At 37.7% G+C, this 21,833-nt stretch overlaps 1 protein-coding gene across 6 annotated transcripts in view; it reads right to left on the reverse strand.

Annotated features, from left to right (window-relative positions):
- The window catches only part of ROBO1 (roundabout guidance receptor 1), a 1,292,504-nt gene that overhangs the window by 877,481 nt on the left and 393,190 nt on the right, over positions 1-21,833 (reverse strand). The window lies entirely within an intron of this gene.

A 21,833-nucleotide genomic window follows, 5' to 3' on the forward strand; every position in this document is an offset into this window, starting at 1 on the left:
CACCATTGCTTGGGCAGTTTTCAGGCTTCCCAATGGTCACTTCAGTCAAGAAACAGGTGGAGTCTTGAATTCCTTCTAAGGCAGTTCATTTCATATTAAATTCCTGAGAAGAGGCTAAAACCACATTAGTCTCTTAAGCACTCTATATTTAGGATATCCTAGAAACAGAGGGAAGCCCTTGCGTTTATATTATGCAGCTTTCAAAGCTGTTGCACTTGGTCAGAAATAGGAAACTGAAATGGTGAGACATCTCTATGAAGGCTCAAATCACACTATTTTGCAAAGTTTAAAATTTGTTTGTCATTATCCATAAATTACAGCTATATGTTATAATTATTTAATCTACATTTCTTGTTAAACATCTAAATTATGTCACTTCACCAATTTACAGGAATTATGTGATTAGGTATAATTATCCTAAATAGCTGAACACAATTAAAAAATCTTACATGCAGGAAGTGTCATATATAATATGTTCATTTTTCTATGTTAATTTTTTTTCTCTTGTCTCACTGTCCTTGGTCTCTATCAAAATGAGATAAAGGCTGGTTCACTTTGAATGGGGTAAGGGAATTTCAAGCTTTCGGTGACTTCCTACTCAGAGGTCAAACACAGCATTTCTGTCCTTCTAGTAAGCACATGTTCAGACTACTTGTACAGTTAGAGTTCATGAATCTTATAACCAGTAGTATCAACTGTGATGATGCTGTGGTTTTATTTACTGCTTGAAGGTTCTATGCAAGACTTAAGAGTTGGAGGTTTATCTTTTGATTTCTCTGCTTCGGTGACTTGCCAGACTGCTGTCTATATCTATTTCCTTGTGAGACAGCCGTGCGCACGAGTAAGCTCAGTGAAGCAGAGACCTGGTTCAGATTCATTATTTACTAGAATGTGTGACCTTGGATAGTCTTATAACCTCTTGATAACTTTGTTCTCCATCTACAGAATATGGACAATGGTAATGGACAATAGATGTGGATAATAATAGCACCTCTTAGTGTAGATCTGGAGGAGGGAATGGCAATCCACTCCAGTACTCTTGCCCAGAGAATCCCCATGGACAGAGAAGCCTAGCCGGCTACAGTCCATGGGGTTGCAAATTGCTGGACACTACTGAGCAGCTAAGCATAGCACAGCACAGTGTAGATCTGAGCACATGTTAAGTGCACATTACTATTCAGATCTCAGATTAAAGGCTGCTTCTTCAGAGACCTTCCCTGATCAACACTCTCCACGCTTGGCACACTGTGTTGTTAAGTACTATATATTTATTAGTTGAACATTGCTCTCTTTTAAGAAGCTATGCATTGCATGAAAGTAGATAGGATTATGCTTGTTTCATGCCTGTGCACTGCCTATCACTTAGAGAAAGCTGACTGGTGTGTAAATGATATACAAATCCTTTCTTCACTTTCCTCTTTACCTTTCCTATCTTTTCACATAATCTGATGGTCAGTGTGTTTTTCAGTGACCTGATAAACGCATTCACACTAAGGTACTAGAGACTGGCAGGATCATAAGAGAGCCTTCATGGAAAATAGCTTTCTAAAAATATTTGCAAACTATTATGCAAGTGATAGGTGTTACGGTGCCTCAGATGTTGAAGAATCTGCCTGTAACGCAGCATACCTGGGTTTGATTCCTGAGTCGGGAAGATCCCCTGGAGAAGGGAATGGCTACCCACTCCAGCATTCTTGCCTGGAGAATTCTAAGGACGGAGGAGCCTGGCAGGCTACAGTCCATGGGGTTGCAAAGAGTTGAACACAACTTAGTGACTAACAATACTATCTGCACATTGAGAAAGTCAGTTGTGTTTGCAACCTATGGAAGCAGAAGCTCTGATCTTACTGATCAGCCCAAGGGCTGGTGACAGAGTTTTCTGGGGGCTTAGAGCTCCCATAAACCAACCTCCTAAAATCCTGCCAGGTGTGAGGCTATTATTCCTGAGCATCAGCCTTGCTCTAACTACAGGATCTTGTTCTGTTGCTGCAAACATCCACTTCACAGTCTCCCTCAGGCACCCTTTGCAGCTAGTCTCATCTGGCTATCCTCACTCCTCCCCCACATCCAACTCTGATTTCAGAGTGTGGTTTCAACTACCTGTTCTGATTTGGGCTATTTCAATCCACTTCCACTGTTTTTGCTCTTTTCTCATCCAGAAAGAAATTAAATACAGGTGGGTCCTGCTTTTGAGCGCTTAGATACTCCATGAAAGATCAAAACACTGGTTAATTGTTTACCTTACAAAAGGCTTGTTTTTTCAAGACAGTTAACAGAATCAGTGCCTTAAGTAATACTTGCTCCTGTGTGCTTTTTAACCTGATTTGACTGATGCTGCTGCTAAGTCAGTCCGTGGGGTCGCTAAGAGTCGGACACGACTGAGCGACTTCCCTTTCATTTTTCACTTTCATGCATTGGAGAAGGAAATGGCAACCCACACCAGTGTTCTTGCCTGGAGAATCCCAGGGACTGGGGAGCTGGGTGGGCTTCCGTCTATGGGGTCACACAGAGTCGGACACAACTGAAGCGACTTAGCAGCAGCAGCTGACTCTGTGCGACCCCATAGACAACAGCCCACCAGGCTCCCCCGTCCCTGGGACTCTCCAGGCAAGAACACTGGAGTGGGTTGCCATTTCCTCCTCCAATGCATGAAAGTGAAAAGTGAAAGTGAAGTCACTTGGTAGTGTCCGATTCATAGCGACCCCATGGACTGCAGCCCACCAGCCTCCTCTGTCCATGGGATTTTCCAGGCAAGAGTACTGGAGTGGGGTGCCTTTGCCTTCTCCGCTGATTTGACTACTAGATGTTTAATTTATAAAACTTTGCAAGAACACACTGATTTTGCATAACTAACGCTTTCAAACATCCCGTGAATTCGTATCATGGCAGTCACAGAAGAAACAAGCATGCTTCACAACTTATGGGGCAAACTAGTGGGAAACACATTAAGAAATCTTGTTTTGTGTGTGCATCATCAAAATTAACTTGCCTTAAATCAATCACATAGGTTAATATAAAAGCACAAGAGATCTACAAAATTTAATTCAGGAAGACACCATCTTTTTTTTTTTTTTTTCTCCTTTCTTCTCTCAGCTTTAAAATACAGCAAGCTATGGAAAATCTTCAAATCCTTAGTCACATAAAAATATAAATTCTGCATGTAGAAAAAATACAATACGGACAAACCCAGATAAGTTCCCTGTGTGAAGTCCCTTTGGCCTGCTTACACAACCAACTTCCTTTACACTTTTTGAAAAAAGTCAGCTCATAGTACTCAGTGAATACTAAGCTTCCAGTCTGAGTATAATTCTCAATATATTTTAATACCGAGAAGGTGCCTGGATCTAGAACTACCAAAAATCCATAGAGAAGAAAAGTAATCAGAGGTGGCTTCTTTGCTTTCCTGACTTTTCCTTCTCTGACCTCATAAAATTCTCACAAAGGTAAGTTAGCTAATTCTACAATAAGAACAGCCTGTTTCCTATTTGCTACATTGGTGTGCCATCTGTGGGTCAGTGAGTAGACTTCTCAGAATACTTTATTAAACTGTTAGGTTTTGTTTAAACAACACATGACTATTTTTATTTTCACTTCTTGAAAATTTTAGAGTGTTTTTTTTTTTTTTAATGGTGGGGGCGGGTCTTAAATGACTGCAGATTTCTAATTTATTTCTAATAGTATGCTATTGTAGCGAGCCACAGAAGACAAAAACTATGTCACTTACAATTCTTAACTGTAAGTAAAACTGAAATCTTTACCAAAAATAATTGATTAAATTGATAGTTTAAAACAGTTTGCATATAGCTGCTAAATTTTAAAATTAGGTAAATATAGGTAAGATATAAGTTAAAAATACAAGAGGAAAATTTTAAGACCTGATAAAAGTGAGAGCCAATCTTGCCATGATTAATTTTTTGATCACATAAAAGTCTGTATTTTCCATGTTTATATTTCTATTGAAGAAAAGAAAAAGAAATTATGAAACCTATTCTTATGCTTAATTGCTTCTCTGAATAATAACTTGTTTTTCTGTGACAGGTTACATACACATATAGTCTCATTTTATCCTTGCCACAAACCTAAGAACGGGTAGGACAATTATTATATAACTTTCATATTTTTCTATGGGCTTCCCTAGTAGCTCAGGTGGTAGAAAATCCACCTGCAAGAAAGGAGACCCAGGATCGATTCCTTGGTCAGGAAGATAGGCTAGAGAAGGAATAGGCTACCCATTCCAGTATTCTTGTGCTTCCCTGGTGGCTTAACTGGTAAAGAATCTGCCGCAATGTGGCAGACCTGGGTTTGTTCACTGGGTTCGGAAGATCCTCTGAAGAAGGAAACAGCTAACCACCCCAGTATTCTGGCATGGAGAATTCCATGGACTATTCCATGCGGGTCGCAAAGAGCTGGACATGACTGAGCAACTTTCACTTTCATATTTGCATACTATGGAAACAGAAACTAGTGGGCTCAATGACAAGTCCAAGGTCATACATCTACAATCCTGGGGTTGATATCTAAGTCTTTCCAATGTACTGTTATAATTCTCATCTTCCTTATTTCTCCAAAAGAATGATACAGTTTATATTCAATGGAAAGACATATTTAACCAATCTGCAAGATATGCCTTCTGGAATCACATTTTAATATCTAGTTTTAGAAGGGGAGAATTTATAGTTTCAAATGAATTTAAGCCAACATAGCCTTTAGAGACATGTACAAGAAATTAAAGTAGCTAATATATAGATATATTACATTTATTTATTTTTTTTTGTAGAAGATGGAAAGTGATGCAAAAGAGAAAAAAGAGTAGATAAGAAAAGCCATTATTCACAGTAAATGTAAATCTAACATATAAAAATTTGAATCCATATAAAGGTAAATACCAAAATATAAGTGCATACATATAAACAAAAAATGTTGATTTTTGAAAGAAAATGAGGTGTAAAGGATAATTCTTAAACACTGATGATTAAGAATCACTGCAGATGGTGACTGCAGCCACCTGAAATTAAAAGACACTTGCTCCTTGGAAGAAAAGCTATGACCAATCTAGACTGCATATTAAAAAGCACAGACATTACTTTGCCAACAAATGTTCATCTAGTCAAAGCTATGGTTTTTCCAGTAGTTGTGTATGGATGTGAGAGTTGGACCATAAAGAAAGCTGAGGACTGAATAATTGATGCTTTTGAACTGTGGTGTTGGAGAAGACTCTTTAGAGTCCCTTGGACTGCAAGGAGAACAAACCAGTCAATTCTAAAGGAAATCAACTGAATATTCACTGGAAGGACTGGTGCTGAAGCTCCAATACTTTGGACACCTGATGCAAAGAACTGACTCATTGGAAAAGACCCTGATGCTGGGAAACATTGAAGGCAGGAGGAGAAGGGGATGACAGAGAATGAAATGTTTGAATAGCATCACTGACTCAATGGACATAAGCTTGAGCAAGCTCTGGGAGTTGGTGATGGACAGGGAAGCCTGGTGTGCTGCAATCCATGAGGCTGCAAAGAACTGGGCATGACTGAGTGACTGAACCGGACTGAACTGATGATTAAGAAAATATAGAACAAAATAAACATATATTCACAGGTTTTTCTGAAGTGAAGTTATGTGTCCTCTCCAAATTCATACCTTGAACCATAACCTTCAGTGGCTGTAGTTGTATGGGTCCTCTAAGAAAGCTATTAAGGTTAAATAAGTCATATGGGTGGAGTCTTGATTCCAAAGGATTAGTGTCCTTATAGGAAGAAACAGCAGAAAGCTTGCTCTCCCTGCCTCCTGCTAGTGCACAAAGAGAGGTCATTAGTGAAGTCGCTCAGTCCTGTTTGCCACCCCATGGACTGTAGCCTACCAGGCTCCTTCGTCCATGGGATTTTCCAGGTAACAGTACTGAAGTGGGTTGCCATTGCCTTCTCCAGAGGATCTTCCTGACCCAGGGATCGAACCCAGGTCTCCTGCATTGTAGAAAGACGCTTTACCATCTGAGCCACCAGGGAAGTCCTAACAGAAATACACAGTAGAAATGTATCCATCAACAAGCCAGGAAGAGAGCTATTACGAGAAATCAACTTTGCCAGCACCTTGATCATGGGCCTTCCAGCATCCAGAACTATGAGAAACTAAATATTTGTTGTTTAAGCCACCCAGTGTGTGATATTTTGTTATAGCATCCTAAACAGACTAAAATGGAGGCTGAAGTTATATTTAATACTAAATTTAATTTTTTAAGCAGACAAGTAAATCCTAACTCCTTCATCTTTATAAAAAAACAAACAATTGTTCAGTGGGGTCACAGAGTACTGGACATGAATGAGTGACTGAACAGCAACAAAACGTTCAATATTTGTAACTAGCAAAAAACAAAACCAATGATGTCTGCTTCAAATTGCTTTATGCTTGAAGTATTACATTTCATTGTTAAACTATAAAATATTGTTTTGGTCCAATGTGAGCTATGTGTCTCTTGACTAGGTCTGCAGTCTACTCTATATTTTTTGTCTTCTGACCCAGAATATACGTAGCAGATGATTTAAGGATTATGATATCTTTTACAATACTGGAAAAAACTGCATTATTAATTCTGACCAGCTAAAAGAGAAGGAGAGTAACAAACCACAAATATTTCTCTTTTGTCATAATTTGCAAGCATAGCTAGTCAGGGGAGTTATATTATCCTGTAGTCTATAGAATGACTGCAATTCTACAGAGAACAATAATACACTGTCAAATATTGAGCCACTGATATTCCGCCATGTCCCTCAAATTATAACTTTGTAGCATATATTCAGTATTTATAATGGGGTAGATGCCAGCTTTTTTGAGGAAAATCTGAAGAGAATTTACTCTGTGCAATTTATTCCAGACTCTGACGGAACTAACCTATTTTGTGTCTTCCTTGGATATAAAGCCAAGAGACAGCATAGCCTTCTAAGGATCTTTTAGTTCAATCAGAGCTCCCAAATGCAAAATTCAGCATTCTGGGCCATAATGTGTAGACTTAAAACATCCCCTGGGGATCTTTAGATCTATAAACCAATCAGCTGATTACCTTTACCCATTTATGCTATTTTCTCTTGTGGTTTACTACCATCTGGGGTTTTAATTGGCTTTTTATCTCATATTGACTATATTTAATAGGATCATCATTCTTATTTTATATTTAGTAAATATATCATAAGTTTATATTAAAAGCAAGAGCAAGTTTCAGTTAACTATTGAAGAACTACATTAAAAACTGTTGGGAATAGAGAAAGCTTTTTACAAAGTGGAACAAAAGAAAAAGTATTTGTCACAGAGCCTCTTAGGAGTAAAATCCAAAGCTTATTCCTTCAGTGTGTCTGATGTTGCAGCTGAATTTAATTTATCATCCAATTCCAAAGAGAGTTACAAATATGTAACAAGTATGTTACAAATATATAAATGAGTGTCTAGTTAAGATTCTGAAAATTTCACAGACACTTGGATACAAAATAAAACAAAATAAATATTCTTACAGCTTATACATTCTTTTGCATGGGAATGTTAAAAACAAAGTGATGAGTACCTGTTTTAAAATCCAAGACTCTCTCTTTAGAAAGAGAAAACCTATTTCTGAGTATTTAATGACATTGACCAATGAAAATAATTAATTTTTATAAAGAAGAAAAATGTGATATTTGAATTTAACTATTTTTGGAGGCACAGCCATTAAAATATAAATTATTTTCATCAAATTATTTGGGTAGTGTGATGAACCATAAAATATTTTAAGTAGCCGAACAAGATGATTAGTCATCATATAGCCATCCTTACATATACAAGCATTGATAACCTGCAAATTACTTAAATGGCATCACTATATCACTGTTTAATTTCAGTATTTAGTCTTATGCAGCATCTCAAACTCATGATTTTTAATTTTTTCCTTAAATTGTTGATATTTTAGAAGTTATTTAAAATCACTCTTCATTGGAATAATGGTTGAGTATGTTTTCCAGTTTTACATATTCATATTACTAGGCAGTATGTCTAACCTGGGCTTCCCAGGTGATAAAGAATCTGCCTGCCTGGGGCTGGGAAGATCCCCTGGAGAAGGGAATGGATACCCACTCCATTATTCTTGCCTGAAGAATCCCATGGAAAAGGGAAACTGGTGGGCCACAGTCCATGGGGTTGCAAAGATTCAGACATGACTGAGTGACTAAACACTAGTATATATATATATCTAACCTATTTTTTTCCCCAAGCGTTTTTGATAGTCAAAAATGATTTAAATTTAATCCTTGGAAAGAATCTGTCATCTTCCCTAATAGCTTTTGGAGGACCATCATTTTAAGGTTATATGCAACTAGGAAAAATAAATTATACCAGAACGTTAGCTTTAGGCAGTGAACTTAAGCTTCATGGTTCCTTGTTCTTACAGAGGAGACACATATTTAAGAGTATTTTTAATATAATTTTTACATTTTCACATTCTTTGATTAATTTATTCAATATTTATTCATTCAGTTCTGGCTATATTCAATACATAGTCCTAAACATCACAGGAAGCCAAAGTTTGTGGTTTTCAAATCTACTATGAAAATTCAGATATCAACAAATATATTATCAAAGAGGATAAATTAAGTGACATAAATTGGACATGAACTAGAATTTAGGTATGGGAAGGGTAACTCTTAGTTGGCAGATCAGGGGAAGCTTCATGATATCCTGTGGGTTGATAGGGCTCATTCAACTTGTTAGCTCACTAGTATGATGAGAACAAGATAGATGGGTTTGGGGAGGTTAATAAAGGCAATAATTTGGTGCCAGAAGTAGTGAGACTACTGTGGAATAGACTCCAAGCATCAGAACGGTCAGCTGTCCCACAGGATGGATTAAAACTAGTATTTCTTAATCTGCAATGGGATGGTTATTAACTATTGGCCAGAGGAGTACACATCCAAGCTGGTTCTTGAATGATGGCACAGTAATGGAAATATCCATGCTTCAATTCTAGGGCTCAGAGTTGACATAATTACCAGCCAGTAGACTTGAAAATGGCTTCCCTTGTAGCTCAGTTGGTAAAGAACTCTCCTGCAATGCAGGAGGCCTGGGTTCAATTCCTGGGTTGGGAAGTTCCCCTGGAGAAGGAAATGGCAACCCACTCCAGTATTCCTGCCTGGAGAATCCCATGGACAGAGGAACCTGGAGGGCCATAGTCCATGGGGTCACAAGAGTCAGACACGACTAAGCAACTAAACCACCACCACCAGCCTTGAAAATAATGTCATAGTCTATTCCCTTCAGAGAAATTATATGCTGCTTAGGCATCCCCAGGGCTAAAATTCAGCTTTTGGCTACCAGAAAAAAAAAGTTTCCAAGAGGAACCTTAGTCAGGTATACTGAGAATACCACTGGAAGAAGTAGATGCACTGATATCTGTAGAGGGTCAAGTGGAACAGCAGTTTAGTCCTTTAGTCCTTACAGTATTAACAGTATTAAAAATTTGCAGATTAAGGAACCAGAGCTGGGAGAAGCTAACTGCCCAATATTATACAACCAGGAAATGACAGAACCAGAACTTTAGGCCAAGTCTTTCTCTTTCCCAAATCCTGTTTCACTCCACATCAAGTAGTATGCTGGAGACTAATATGAAACAAATTTGTTAGAAGATTAGAAGTTTAGATAAAGTTTGAAAAGTATCTATCTTTTTAAAACAACCATCAGAATATCTTGAAAGCTCTGACTGGGCTTTGAGTAGAGGGCCACACACAGGCACATGTCCGGTAAGTTAACATTATTCACTCATTGTGATTGTGTCTGAGTGTGAAGAAACAGATGGGCATGGAAACTCACAGAATCAATGAAGTGCCCAGAATTGAAAACTGATGAACATCTGAGGTGCTTCTCTTCAGTTTGGCTGGATGATAGAATATTATGAATTTATTTAGAAAGAATGGAATTTCTACATTTACACAAATGACCACAGGAAAATGTGAAACTAAGAGATTATACCTGGTTTGTATTAGGTTTAAAATAAATATGAAAGAGTGAAGAAAAGCTTTCTCTGGCATGCCTGACAAGTATACTTTACATTTTAGACCACATTTGGGCATGAGAACAATGAATTTTCACAGAAGTTAGAGGCCAGGTGACATCAGAAGGTCTGGCAGATTGTCTTTGCTTTGGTAGCCAGGATCTAAATTGTACATCATTTTCAGTCCCTGTAGCTTTACTATTTTAAGGTGAAATATCCAAAGGTGTGACTTTTAATACTTTGTTGTACTTTTTAAAATATTCTAAAAAATCTTTTAATCTTCATTCTTATTGAGACACTCAACCTATTAAAAACTATGTAAAAATTACAAAGTCCTTCTTATTTCCTAAAGATTTGCATTGTTTATAACATTACTTCATCTAGTTATTAATGAAGGGTTAACCTCTTGATGAAAATGAAAGAGGGGAGTGAAAAAGTTGGGTTAAAACTCAACATTCAGAAAATGAAGATCATGGCATCTGGTCCCATCACTTCATGGGAAATGGATGGGGAAACAGTGGAAACACTGTCAGACTTTATTTTGGGGGGCTCCAAAATCACTGCAGATGGTGATTGCAGCCATGAAATTAAAAGACGCTTACTTCTTGGAAGGAAAGTTATGACCAACCTAGATAGCATATTGAAAAGCAGAGACATTGCTTTGCCAACAAAGGTTCGTCTAGTCAAGGCTATGGTTTTTCCAGTGGTCATGTATGGATGTGAGAGTTGGACTGTGAAGAAAGCTGAGCACCAAAGAATTGATACTTTTTTTTTCCCCCTAATTTTATTTTATTTTTAAACTTTACATAATTGTATTAGTTTTGCCAAATATCAAAATGAATCCGCCACAGGTGATACTTTTGAACTGTGGTGTTGGAGAAGACTCTAGAGTCCTTTGGACTGCAAGGAGATCCAACCAGTCCATCCTAAAGGAGATCAGTCCTGGGATTTCTTTGGAAGGAATGATGCTAAAGCTGAAACTCCATTACTTTGGCCACCTCATGTGAAGAGTTGACTCATTGGAAAAGACCCAGAGGCTGGGAGGGATTGGGGGAGGGAGGAGAAGGGGACGACAGAGGATGAGATGGCTGGATGGCATCCCTGACTTGATGGACATGAGTTTGAGTGAACTCCTGGAGTTGGTGATGGACAGGGAGGCCTGGCGTGCTGCGATACATGGGGTCGCAAAGAGTCAGACACGACTGAGCGACTGAACTGAACTGAACTGAACTGAACCAAAGGCCCATACTATGACTAGATGCCCATAATACTTGTTTTCAGAAGCTTATTTTTTCCCCTTAAGTTCTTTCTTTCATGTGTTTTATGGAGAAGGGGATGACAGAGGATGAGATGGTTGGAGGGTTTCACCAACTCAATGGACATGAGTTTGAGTAAGCTCCAGGAGATGGTGAGGGACAGGGCAGCCTGGCGTGTGCAGTCCATAGGGTCACAAAGAGTCAGACACAACTGAGTGACTGAACAACAACAACAACAATTTCCATAATTCAAATCCATCTATTTGTTTCATGTTAAAATAAAAATATGTGGTGGGTAGTATTTTACACTCAGTAAGAATGAGTTTGTTTCCTTTCAAACTTATCTTTAATTGAGGAGAGCACTGGAATGGATGAAGAGATTATCTCCAAGCAAATTGAACAGGTGAACAAGATTTAAGGTAATTTTTGCCAACCACTTCCATCTTAACTTATCTAATGACAGAAACACATACAAGCAACACTATTTGTAGGAAATATGCACTTAGTAACAATAAACTTACTGTACTGCTTAGAATTGAAGACACCTGGCAAGAAGAATTACATAAACACAGAAATAGTGATAAAGATATACTTAAGGAAAAGTCAGACTCATTTGGTTAAGATAAACTTGTCTAGCAAAGAATTTGGGACATAAGTTTTGAAAGTTGTGGCATGATCAGATTTTCAAAAGTCTCATATACAGGATGGAGAGCAGAGTTATAGGTGCTGCTAAGTAATTAAACAAATTTCTTGTGAAATAATTTGGTAACACTGACTACAACTTGGGCTATAAGGAGGGACCTAATGTTTCTAGGCCAGATGCTACTGAAAGTTAAGCTGAGGGCATGATTCTAATAAGGTTGGTACTTCCCCACATTTTATCTTCAACATATGGCTGCTGAACCAAGTTTTATCACAGTCTCATTTCATGTCCTTATGTTTTTGTATCAATAACTGGTCTTTCTTGATATACAATATCTGTTTCCCTATAACAACATCTAATTTCTGTTATTATATTCCCTCTATTCTCAATTCATTGTAATCAACTCTTAGTTGAAAAAGTACACAGATGATGAGACTAGTATTTAGATGCTGGGATCTTTCAGTAGGCCTTGGTATTTCAGCTGTTTTCTCCTTACACAAAATCTATATCCTAAGAAATAGAATAGAGAAGCAACTCTTAGGAGGACTCTTTAACAGCAGTCATCAAGGACAGTTGAAAGAGTTGTTGCTAAAGTGAACATATAGTTCATTTTAAGAAAGGGGAGTTCTCAGTGGGCTGCTGGAGAGAAAAAGAATTACCTATTAGCAATTTTAAAAGAGTTTTCTATTATACAGATCATTATATATAAGTTAAATGCCTTCCAAGATTTCCTTTTAAGTCAAAGTATGCAAGATCAAGGCTATGGTTTTTCCAGTGGTCATGTATGGACGTGAGAGTTGGACTGTGAAGAAAGCTGAGCGCCGAAGAATTGATGCTTCTGAACTGTGGTGTTGGAGAAGACTCTTGAGAGTCCCTTGGACTGCAAGAAGATCCAACCAGTCCATCCTAAAGGAGATCAGTCCTGGGTGTTCATTGGAAGGACTGATGCTGAAGCTGAAACTCCAATACTTTGGCCACCTCATGTGAAGAGTTGACTCATTGAGAAGACTCTGATGCTGGGAGGGATTGGGGGCAGGAGGAGAAGGGGATGACAGAGGATGAGATAGCTGGATGGCATCACCGACTTGATGGACATGGGTTTGAGTGAACTCCGGGAGTTGGTGATGGACAGGGAGGCCTGGTGTGCTGTGATTCATGGGGTCACAGAGTCGGACACAACTGATCAATTGAACTGAACTGAACTGAACTGATGCAAGATCAAAGCTTTACTATGAAATGTCATCATTTTGACTACTTCACAGGCTGCACAGAGCTTTTGTACTGATTTTATTTCATTGGGAGCTGTATTTTAAAATTTTTATTTATTATTACTTTTACTGTTACATTTTTAATCCTGAAATGTTGACCATAGAGTGAGAAAAGAATCTCATAAGATTTTCCATGTTTAAAAATATGAGAATAAATTATTTTATCAACATTTTAAAAATAATTGAAATACATAAGTGACTTTGAACATTAGAAACTAAGGGGAAAAAATGGACAATGGAGGACGAGATGGTTGTGGCATCACCGACTCAATGTACATGAGTTTGAGCGAGCTTTCAGAAATGGTGATGGACAGGGAAGCCTGGCATGCTGCAATCCATGAGGTCGCAATGAGTTGGACACGACTGATTGACTGAACAACAACAAAAATGGACCTGGAGGTTCAGTTTTATTGTTATTCTTTAAGGATGGAATATTATAAACATGCCCATGACACTTGGTTTCATCTCTTTGTTCCTTTCAGTCCTGCTTTTCTTTTGGAGCCGGAATGAAGCTGTATTTGTTTTCCTGTCTCTTCCTTGGCCAAACCATCCCCATGAAGAAACATTTTCTAGTATATTAACCTGTAGCAAACCTCCATAAGAAAAGTAGGCATCAGAGTTTCCAAGTCCCTTTCAAAATTCGTATAATTAGTTAACCCATTTCTCACTTGGTTTTCATGCCAATAATTTCTCCTTCTTTCACTTGTTAAGTTTCATTATATGAGTTGCCAGTATAAATGACTGGGCAGTTCTGATAACTGTTCCTTTAACTGTGAGTAGCTTGGTATTTTGTTAATTCCAATGTAAATGCTTAGTTATTAGTCTTTTATTTCAAAGATTAGACAATACACCAAAGTAAGTTTGTGCCATATGCCTTACTTATTTAGTTAGCTGCTTATTTTGAGGACTAGTGGTTTAGTTTAGAGATAGTTTCACTTATTTTTCTTAACAGATGGGCTAGATATATCACATATGCAGTGCATCAAAACATATTAGCCATTTAAAAACATGGTATTGAGAGCAATCAACTGCCTAAGAGAAAATATTGGGGGGTTAACTTAAAATTTAATAATATTCCAGAGTTAAAGAAAACATTTTATACTTATATCTTTTAATTTACACTTTCTATAACTAATTATCAGTTTCAATTTTTATTCTTAGTTTGGTCAATTTTTTTCTTCTAAGTTTACAATCCTACTGTTCGAATATTGTATATTAATGCATATGTATGGAATCTAGAAAAATGGTACAGATGAACTTGTTTGCAGGGCAGGAAGAGTTGCAGATGTAGAGAATGGCTATGTGGATGTAGGGGAGGAAGGAGAGGGTGAGATGAATGGGGAGAGTAGAGCTGACAATATATACTACCAAATATAAAATGGCTAGTGTGGAGCTGCTGTATAACACAGGGATCTTAGCTAGGCACTCTGTGATGACCAAGAGGGGTGGGTTGAGGGGGTGTGGTAGGGAGGTTCCAGAGGGAGGGGATATATGTACCGATATAGCTGATTCACTTTGTTTTACAGCAGAATCTAACATAAATTTGTAATGCAATTATATTCCAATAATAAAATAAAATCCTACTTTTAAAGTTCACATATGAGGTAAAAACATAATGATCAAAAATTTTAATAAAATTTTGTCCTAAAATACATAGGAAAAACAAACATATCAATATATATCAAGCCAAATATAAGCAGTGATGAAAACAATGTATAAATAGGCATTCATGTGTTAAATGTTTATATCATGGAGTAAAGGGTAACTATACAAAAACTGGAAGAAAACTAAGAAATCAAGAGGAAGAGAAAACATAAATCTGAGAAAACCCAACCAGACATTGAACCCAGGAGATTTTTTAAATTGTTGTATTATGAGGTAAATGAGAGTTTATCACTAAACAGTAAAACTGAGTGTGATTTCAATGCTTCCTACTAATGCTTACATGCCCAGTCTCATTTAGCTAACCAATACGATATGAAGTCCTAAATGTTGCATTAAGATCTATAAATGTTTAGGTTATGGGAAGTTAAACATACACGCCAGCACACATTTTTAAAGTATAGACATAGTCATGATTACATGGAGCTAAACACCATGAATCTGTTAAATTAAGGATAACATGATGTCATAATACTGTAGGAGAAGAAGGCATGAGGCTCAATCGTTTCTCTAGAAATCTTGTCTGATACAGGAAAGTCTGGCCTTTTCTCTTGCTTTCTCACACAGGGAGGGTGAAACAGAAACTGCTGTGTGAAATTTCACTGACAGAAATCTGATGCTACTGAGATAATTATAAGAATGTTCTGAACATTAAAGTTAGCTACCCTGAAATAAAGGGCGCCACAAAAAGACCTGTTTTGCCTTGAGCTGAATGTTCACAAAGATCTATCTCTTATATGAGTGAGAATGCTTTTCATTCATTAGGACTTTGACTATACTTCTATTTTAAAAATATTTTAAATTTTATACTGGAGTATCATTGATTTACAATGCTGTGTTAATTTCAGGTGAACAGCAAGGTAATTTAGTTATCATATACATATATCTATTATTTTTCAGATTCTTTTCTCATATAAGTTATTATAGATTATTGGGTAGAGTTCCCTATGCTATACAGTAGGTTCTTGTTTAGTATCTATTTTATATATGGTAGTGTATATATGTTAATCCCGTCCCCCTATCTTTCCCTTTGGTAACCATGAATTTATATTCTAAGTCTGTGAATTTGTTTATATTTTGTAAATATATTTGTATCATTTGGCACTTGAAGTTGAGCTCAAAAAGAAAAGAAACGCATACCTTATCAATATTAGATGGTGTCAATTATCTTGAAGCTTTCTTTATGTATCTAATCCTGAATCCTATGTCGCCTTATGTGCAAATGTGACAACAAATGTTTAGAAATTCCTTTTCTTGGAACTGCAAATTCAAGACAACTAAGACTTTGGCGCCTGGAGCTGAAGAGTACAGGGATTTCTATGTTGATGAAGATAAACTCTTGTTAAATAGGATTTTTTTTTTTTAATAAGTGAGTATCATCATTGTAATGTTATAGTGCTGCATGAAATATGTCCATGCTTTCCTGGGTTGTCTTTCCACAAGACCAGTTAATCCTAAAGGCGACACAAAGCTTCCTGGATAAAAATGTGGAACCTGAGACTCTCATGCAAAAATCAGTTGTGTACTTGCAACTTCATATGAACCCTCCAGTGGGCTGCACATTAAACCTCTACAAAAGAAAGGATCTTTCTTGGTCCTTGGAAACTGGTTGCTACTAGTAGAACATGGAATAAATAAAAATGAGTTAGATGGAAGAATTATTTTCAAGAGAAGGAAAAATACATAAGAATGTACTAGTGAAGAAATAGGAAAAGAAGAGAGTTTCAGAAATACAGATCTTAAAGAGGTGCAGGCTATAACAAGAAATCAGCTTCACAATATAGATTTACAGAGTACAATTCAAATGCTATTTACAAATTAAACATTTTAATGATTCCTTTTTGAAAAACATTGAGTAGGGCATGACACTAAATTCAATGTAAAGTCCTCGCTTCAGGCAGTTCTTGAAAAATAACTTGGGGTTTTGAAGTCATTTTTATGTTAGTCATTAATTACTGGGAATATATCTCAGTATCAAAATGCCTAAATATCATTATATCACAGTAATAGATTCTGTCTTTACATGAGCTACCTGCAGATATTTTAATTAGAAACAAACAGCACCCCAAAAAGTATGATTTACACTAAAAAGTACATAGGGAAAAAAACTAGCATGAATGTGAGTGTATATGGAATTCCAGAGGCTTTTATTCACCTACTAATTACTTATCCAAATAATTTATATCTTATGCAAATTCACCAAATGTGTAATGGAGAATTTAAGATGCAGAGAAAAGAAGGGAAAACAAATTTTACAGATATACTAGTAACTGAGGCTGTTTTGTTCATGAAGGAAGGAAAGGATAGGAGATGCTGGGGTACAAAATCTCATTGATTTGAAATGAGGAGGATCTTGCTATCAACTAATATAGGGAGATCAAGAGGGTGTTCTCAGGACCGTACTCCTCACCAGTTACTGTGTTGGCTGTGAGCCAATGAAAGATGACTAAAAGATGCTTGGTGCTCTCGCATTACAGCTGACATGGCATTCAAGTAGAGGTATAACATGGATCAAAGCACAGATGCTGAGGAGAGGATGGCACGGGCAGAAGAGGAGCAACACTTCCGAATAAGTACTGCCTGAACTAAGACGCATACATCAGAGTTATGTCATAGAGAAGTTGAAGCCAGATAAGGGATTTGGGGCTTTATTCCCTGGTACAGTGGAGGACCCACACCTTACAGAGTATGAAAGGTGATGCTTTGGGTGTAAAAAGATAATAATAGACCTATTTTACTCTTATTTTGTATCAAAAAGACAAGAAAAGTTAGGCTTTATTCTTATTTATTGCACAGATTTACACTGACTTCTTCGGCCAGCCATATATAAGGATGGTCACTTGTCATATGCCAGAGGCATAACTTCCTGAAGAGAGCAGGGTGGTCATTTTGCAATGTAGATGAAGTGACAAGTGGAACATCCTTCATCTACTTACTTTCAGGACTGTGTGAATGGTTCGAGAGTTTAGATGTACCTAGGGAAGGAAATTTGGGATTGCCATATTTAGTTTTAACTAAATTAGACCTCTCAACATGAGCAAGTGCATGAAAATATCCCAGCAAAGAAACTAAGGGCTGATGATAAACATCCGGGTCTGTGAAATCAAGTGGGTGTTAAGAAGCATTACTACGAACAAAGCTAGTGTAGGTGATGGAATTCCAGCTGAGCTATTTAAAATCTTATAAGATGATGCTATTGAAGTGCTGTACTCAGTTCAGTTCAGTTGTGTTAGCAAATTTGGAAAACTCAGCAGTGGTCACAGAAGTGGAAACGGTCAGTTTTCATTCCATTCCCAAAGAAAGGCAATGCCAAAGAATGTTCAAACTACCACACAATTGCACTCATTTCACATGCCAGCAAGGTAATGCTCAAAATCCTTCAGGCTAGGCTTCAGTAATATATGAACTGAGAACTTCCAGATGTACAAGTTGGATTTAGAAAAGGCAGAGAAACCAGAGATCAAACAGCCAACATGCTTTGAATCATAGAAAAAGCAACGGAATTCCAGGAAAACATCTACTTCTGCTTTATTGAATATGCCAAAGCCTTGTCTGTGCAGATCACAACAAATTGTAGAAAATTCTTAAAGAGAAACCTGTATGTACAAGAAGCAACAGTTAGAACCAGACATGATACAATGGCCTGGTTCCAAATTGGGAAAGGAATGTGTTAAGGCTGTATATTGTCACCCTGCTTATTTAACTAATATGCTGAGTGCATCATGCGAAATGCTAGGCTGGATGAAGCATTTGGAATTAAATGCTGGAATTAAAGTTGCCGGGAGAAATATAAACAGCTTAAGATATGCAAGTGATACCACTCTATTGGTAGAACACGAAGAGGAACTAAAGAACCTCTTGATGAGAGTAAAAGACGAGAGTGAAAAAGTTGACTTGAAACTCAACATTAAAAAAAATTAAGATCATGGCATCCAGTCCTATCACTTCATGGAAAATAGATGGGGAAAAAGTGGAAACAGTGACGGATTTTATTTTCTCGTGCTTCCAAATCATTGTGGATGGTGACTGCAGCCACAACATGAAATATATTTACTCCTTGAAAGAAAAGCTATGACAAACCTAGACAACATATTAAAAAGCAGAGACGTTACTTTGCCAACAAAGTTTTGGATAGTGAAAGCTGTATTTTTTCCAGTAGTCATGTAAGGATGTGAGAGTTGGACCATAAAGAATGCTGAGAGCCAAAGAATTGATGCTTTTGAATTGCGGTACTGGAGAAGACTCTTGAGAGTCCCTAGGCGATCAAGATCAAACAAATCAATCCTAAAAGAAATCACCCCTGAATATTCACTGGAAGGATTGATGCTAAAGCTGAAGCTCCAATACTTTGGCCACCTGATGTGATGAGCTGGCTCACTGGAGAGACCCTGATGCTGGGAAAGATTGAGAGCAGGAGGAGAATGGGGCCATAGAGGATGAGATGGTTGGATAGCATCACCAACTCAATGGGATGTGAGTTTGAGCAAACTCTGGGAGACAGTGAAGGACAGGGCGGCCTGGTATGCTGCAGTCCATGGGGTCACAAAAAGTTGGACAAGACTTAAAGATTGAACAACAACAAAAACAATGCAAGTATAAGTAAACCAGAAAATGGCAGTGGAAACTACTGGAGTAGCAATTATTAATATTGTTAGGCTGAGGTCTTTGTCAATCACATACTGGATATAAATGATAGCTATTTAAACATCAACAGAAATTGTATACAGACTGTTAATTAAATTGTGGCTTTACTGTATGCATGTGTGTGTATATATGTATATTGTCTTCAAATATTAGCTAGTGATTGTAGAATGCTATCATAGTTAGCAAGATATTTTTATATGACTTATTTCATGTTGATCTCATTATTGCTTTCTCTCCATTATTTATTTTTGTACATTTCACAATGCCCATCAGTACAGTGATCCATTTATGTACTTTATAAATAAAATTTAAATTATGCAATGAGAAGTGCTCAAATTAAAAAAAATAATTATGGGTGAGGGACTCCCTGAGTGCCCCAATGGTTAAGAGTCCACAACTCAGGGAATGATTGTTGGATCCGTGGTCAGGAAACTAAGATTTCACATGCTGCGGAGCAACTGTTGAGCCTGTGCACTTAGGAGACAGAGGTCCACAACCTAGAGCCTGTATACACAGAGAAGGATCTCACATGGCACAGGGAAGATCCCACGTGCCACAACTAAGACCTGACATAGCCAAATAAATAAATGAACATTTAACAAATTATCAGAATGAGCAACAAAACCATTTATTCTAGACTCTATCAAGAAAATGGGAAGCCATTAAAGGTTTTAGAGTAAAAGAATCCAACGTTAAAAAACTTTGCATTAGCAATAATATTCAGGTTGCAAAGTGCGAGATAGAGTAGCATAGTGACGGCTGCAGTCCATGTGTTCGCTAAGAGTCGGACACAACTGAGCGACTTCACTTTCACTTTTCCCTTTCATGCATTGGAGGAGGAAATGGCAACCCACTCCAGTGTTCTTGCCTGGAGAATCCCAGGGACAGGGGAGCCTGGTGGGCTGCCGTCTCTGGGGTCGCACAGAGTCAGACACGACTGAAGCGACTTAGCAGCAGCAGCAGCAGCAGTGACTATGAGAGATAATACCAATGTAGAGTCTCTGTTAGCTGTCATGTGGATAGCTTGTGAGTTCTTTGTAAGCAGATGCTCTGTTCTCTCAGTATCTTTTGTATACTCAGAAGTATCTCATGTGATGCAGGCATATGGGAAGTTCCTGACACGTATTTGTTAAATTGAAAGCAATATTCACAAACTCATCTCTTTGCTAAACTTTTGAAAGATCATTGTTAGAGTCATGTTTTGACTGATCCTTCCTACCTGAATTACAATCATCTCTCCCTTTTTCAGAATATTTGATATTTCTGCTACAGCCCTTGCACTATTCTGCATAACACATGGATAAGTTTCCAGCAAAGTTAGAATGTAAAGTCTTTCAAATGGAAACATACAATTTTGATCCAATTACCTAAATGAGAAGTTTACACATTCATGAGCCAGGAACTCTAGTGTGGGGTATCTCTCTCCCACATCACTTAGTCATCTCTCCTGGGAGAGGTGCAAGAGAGGTAGGTAGAGAGGAGAATATATCTGCTAGAACATCTTCGCTCCAGCAACAACAAAAAATATGTAACAGAAAAGAGATTATCTCTCAAGAGTGAGTTTGAAAAAAAACTTCGCCAAAGGACCATGGATAAATTAGAATGGGCCACTTCTGGAAACCTCAGCCTGGTCAGAAGAACACCACCATAGTTAGTAAACTCCATAAAGCAGGTACTATTAATCTACCTTAGTCTCAGCCAAATGCCACCCATATGCACAGGTAATACAGGGGAAAACAAGGACCTAACTCCAAACCTTTGAACTTATTATCTGCTTCAGGGTAAGTGCATATACAGGGAGAAAGTCTATTATCTAGAATAATTAGTGAAAGAAAGTGAAAGTGAATTTTACTCAGTCGCATATGACTCTTTGTTACCCCATAGACTGTAGCCTGCCAGGCTCCTCTGTCCATGGAATTCTCCAGGCCAGGACACTGCAGTGGGTAGCTGTTCCCTTCTCCAGAGGATCTTCCCAACCCAGGGATTGAACCCAGGACTCCCGAATTGCAGGTGGATTCTTTACCCTCTCAGCCACCAGAGAAGCTCAAGAATACTGGAATGGGTAGCCTATCCCTTCTCCAGCAGATCTTTGCAACCCAGGAAATGAACCAGGGTCTCCTGCATTGCAGGTGGATTCTTAAACAGCTGAACTACCAGGCAATTCTAACTTACTAACTATAATTGCTGACATCTGATGCAGAGTAACAATAGTAGCAAAACTTCATAATGGCAACATATTCTGTGTCACAATTAAAACAAAAGGTCATACTCCATTGTGGATATGTTCATGTATGAAATGAGTTGCCAGTCCAGGTTCGATGCACGGTACTGGATGCTTGGGGCTGGTGCACTGGGAC

The sequence above is a fragment of the Bos indicus x Bos taurus genome, chromosome 1 (assembly GCF_003369695.1).
Source record: "Bos indicus x Bos taurus breed Angus x Brahman F1 hybrid chromosome 1, Bos_hybrid_MaternalHap_v2.0, whole genome shotgun sequence".
Taxonomy (NCBI): domain Eukaryota; kingdom Metazoa; phylum Chordata; class Mammalia; order Artiodactyla; family Bovidae; genus Bos; species Bos indicus x Bos taurus.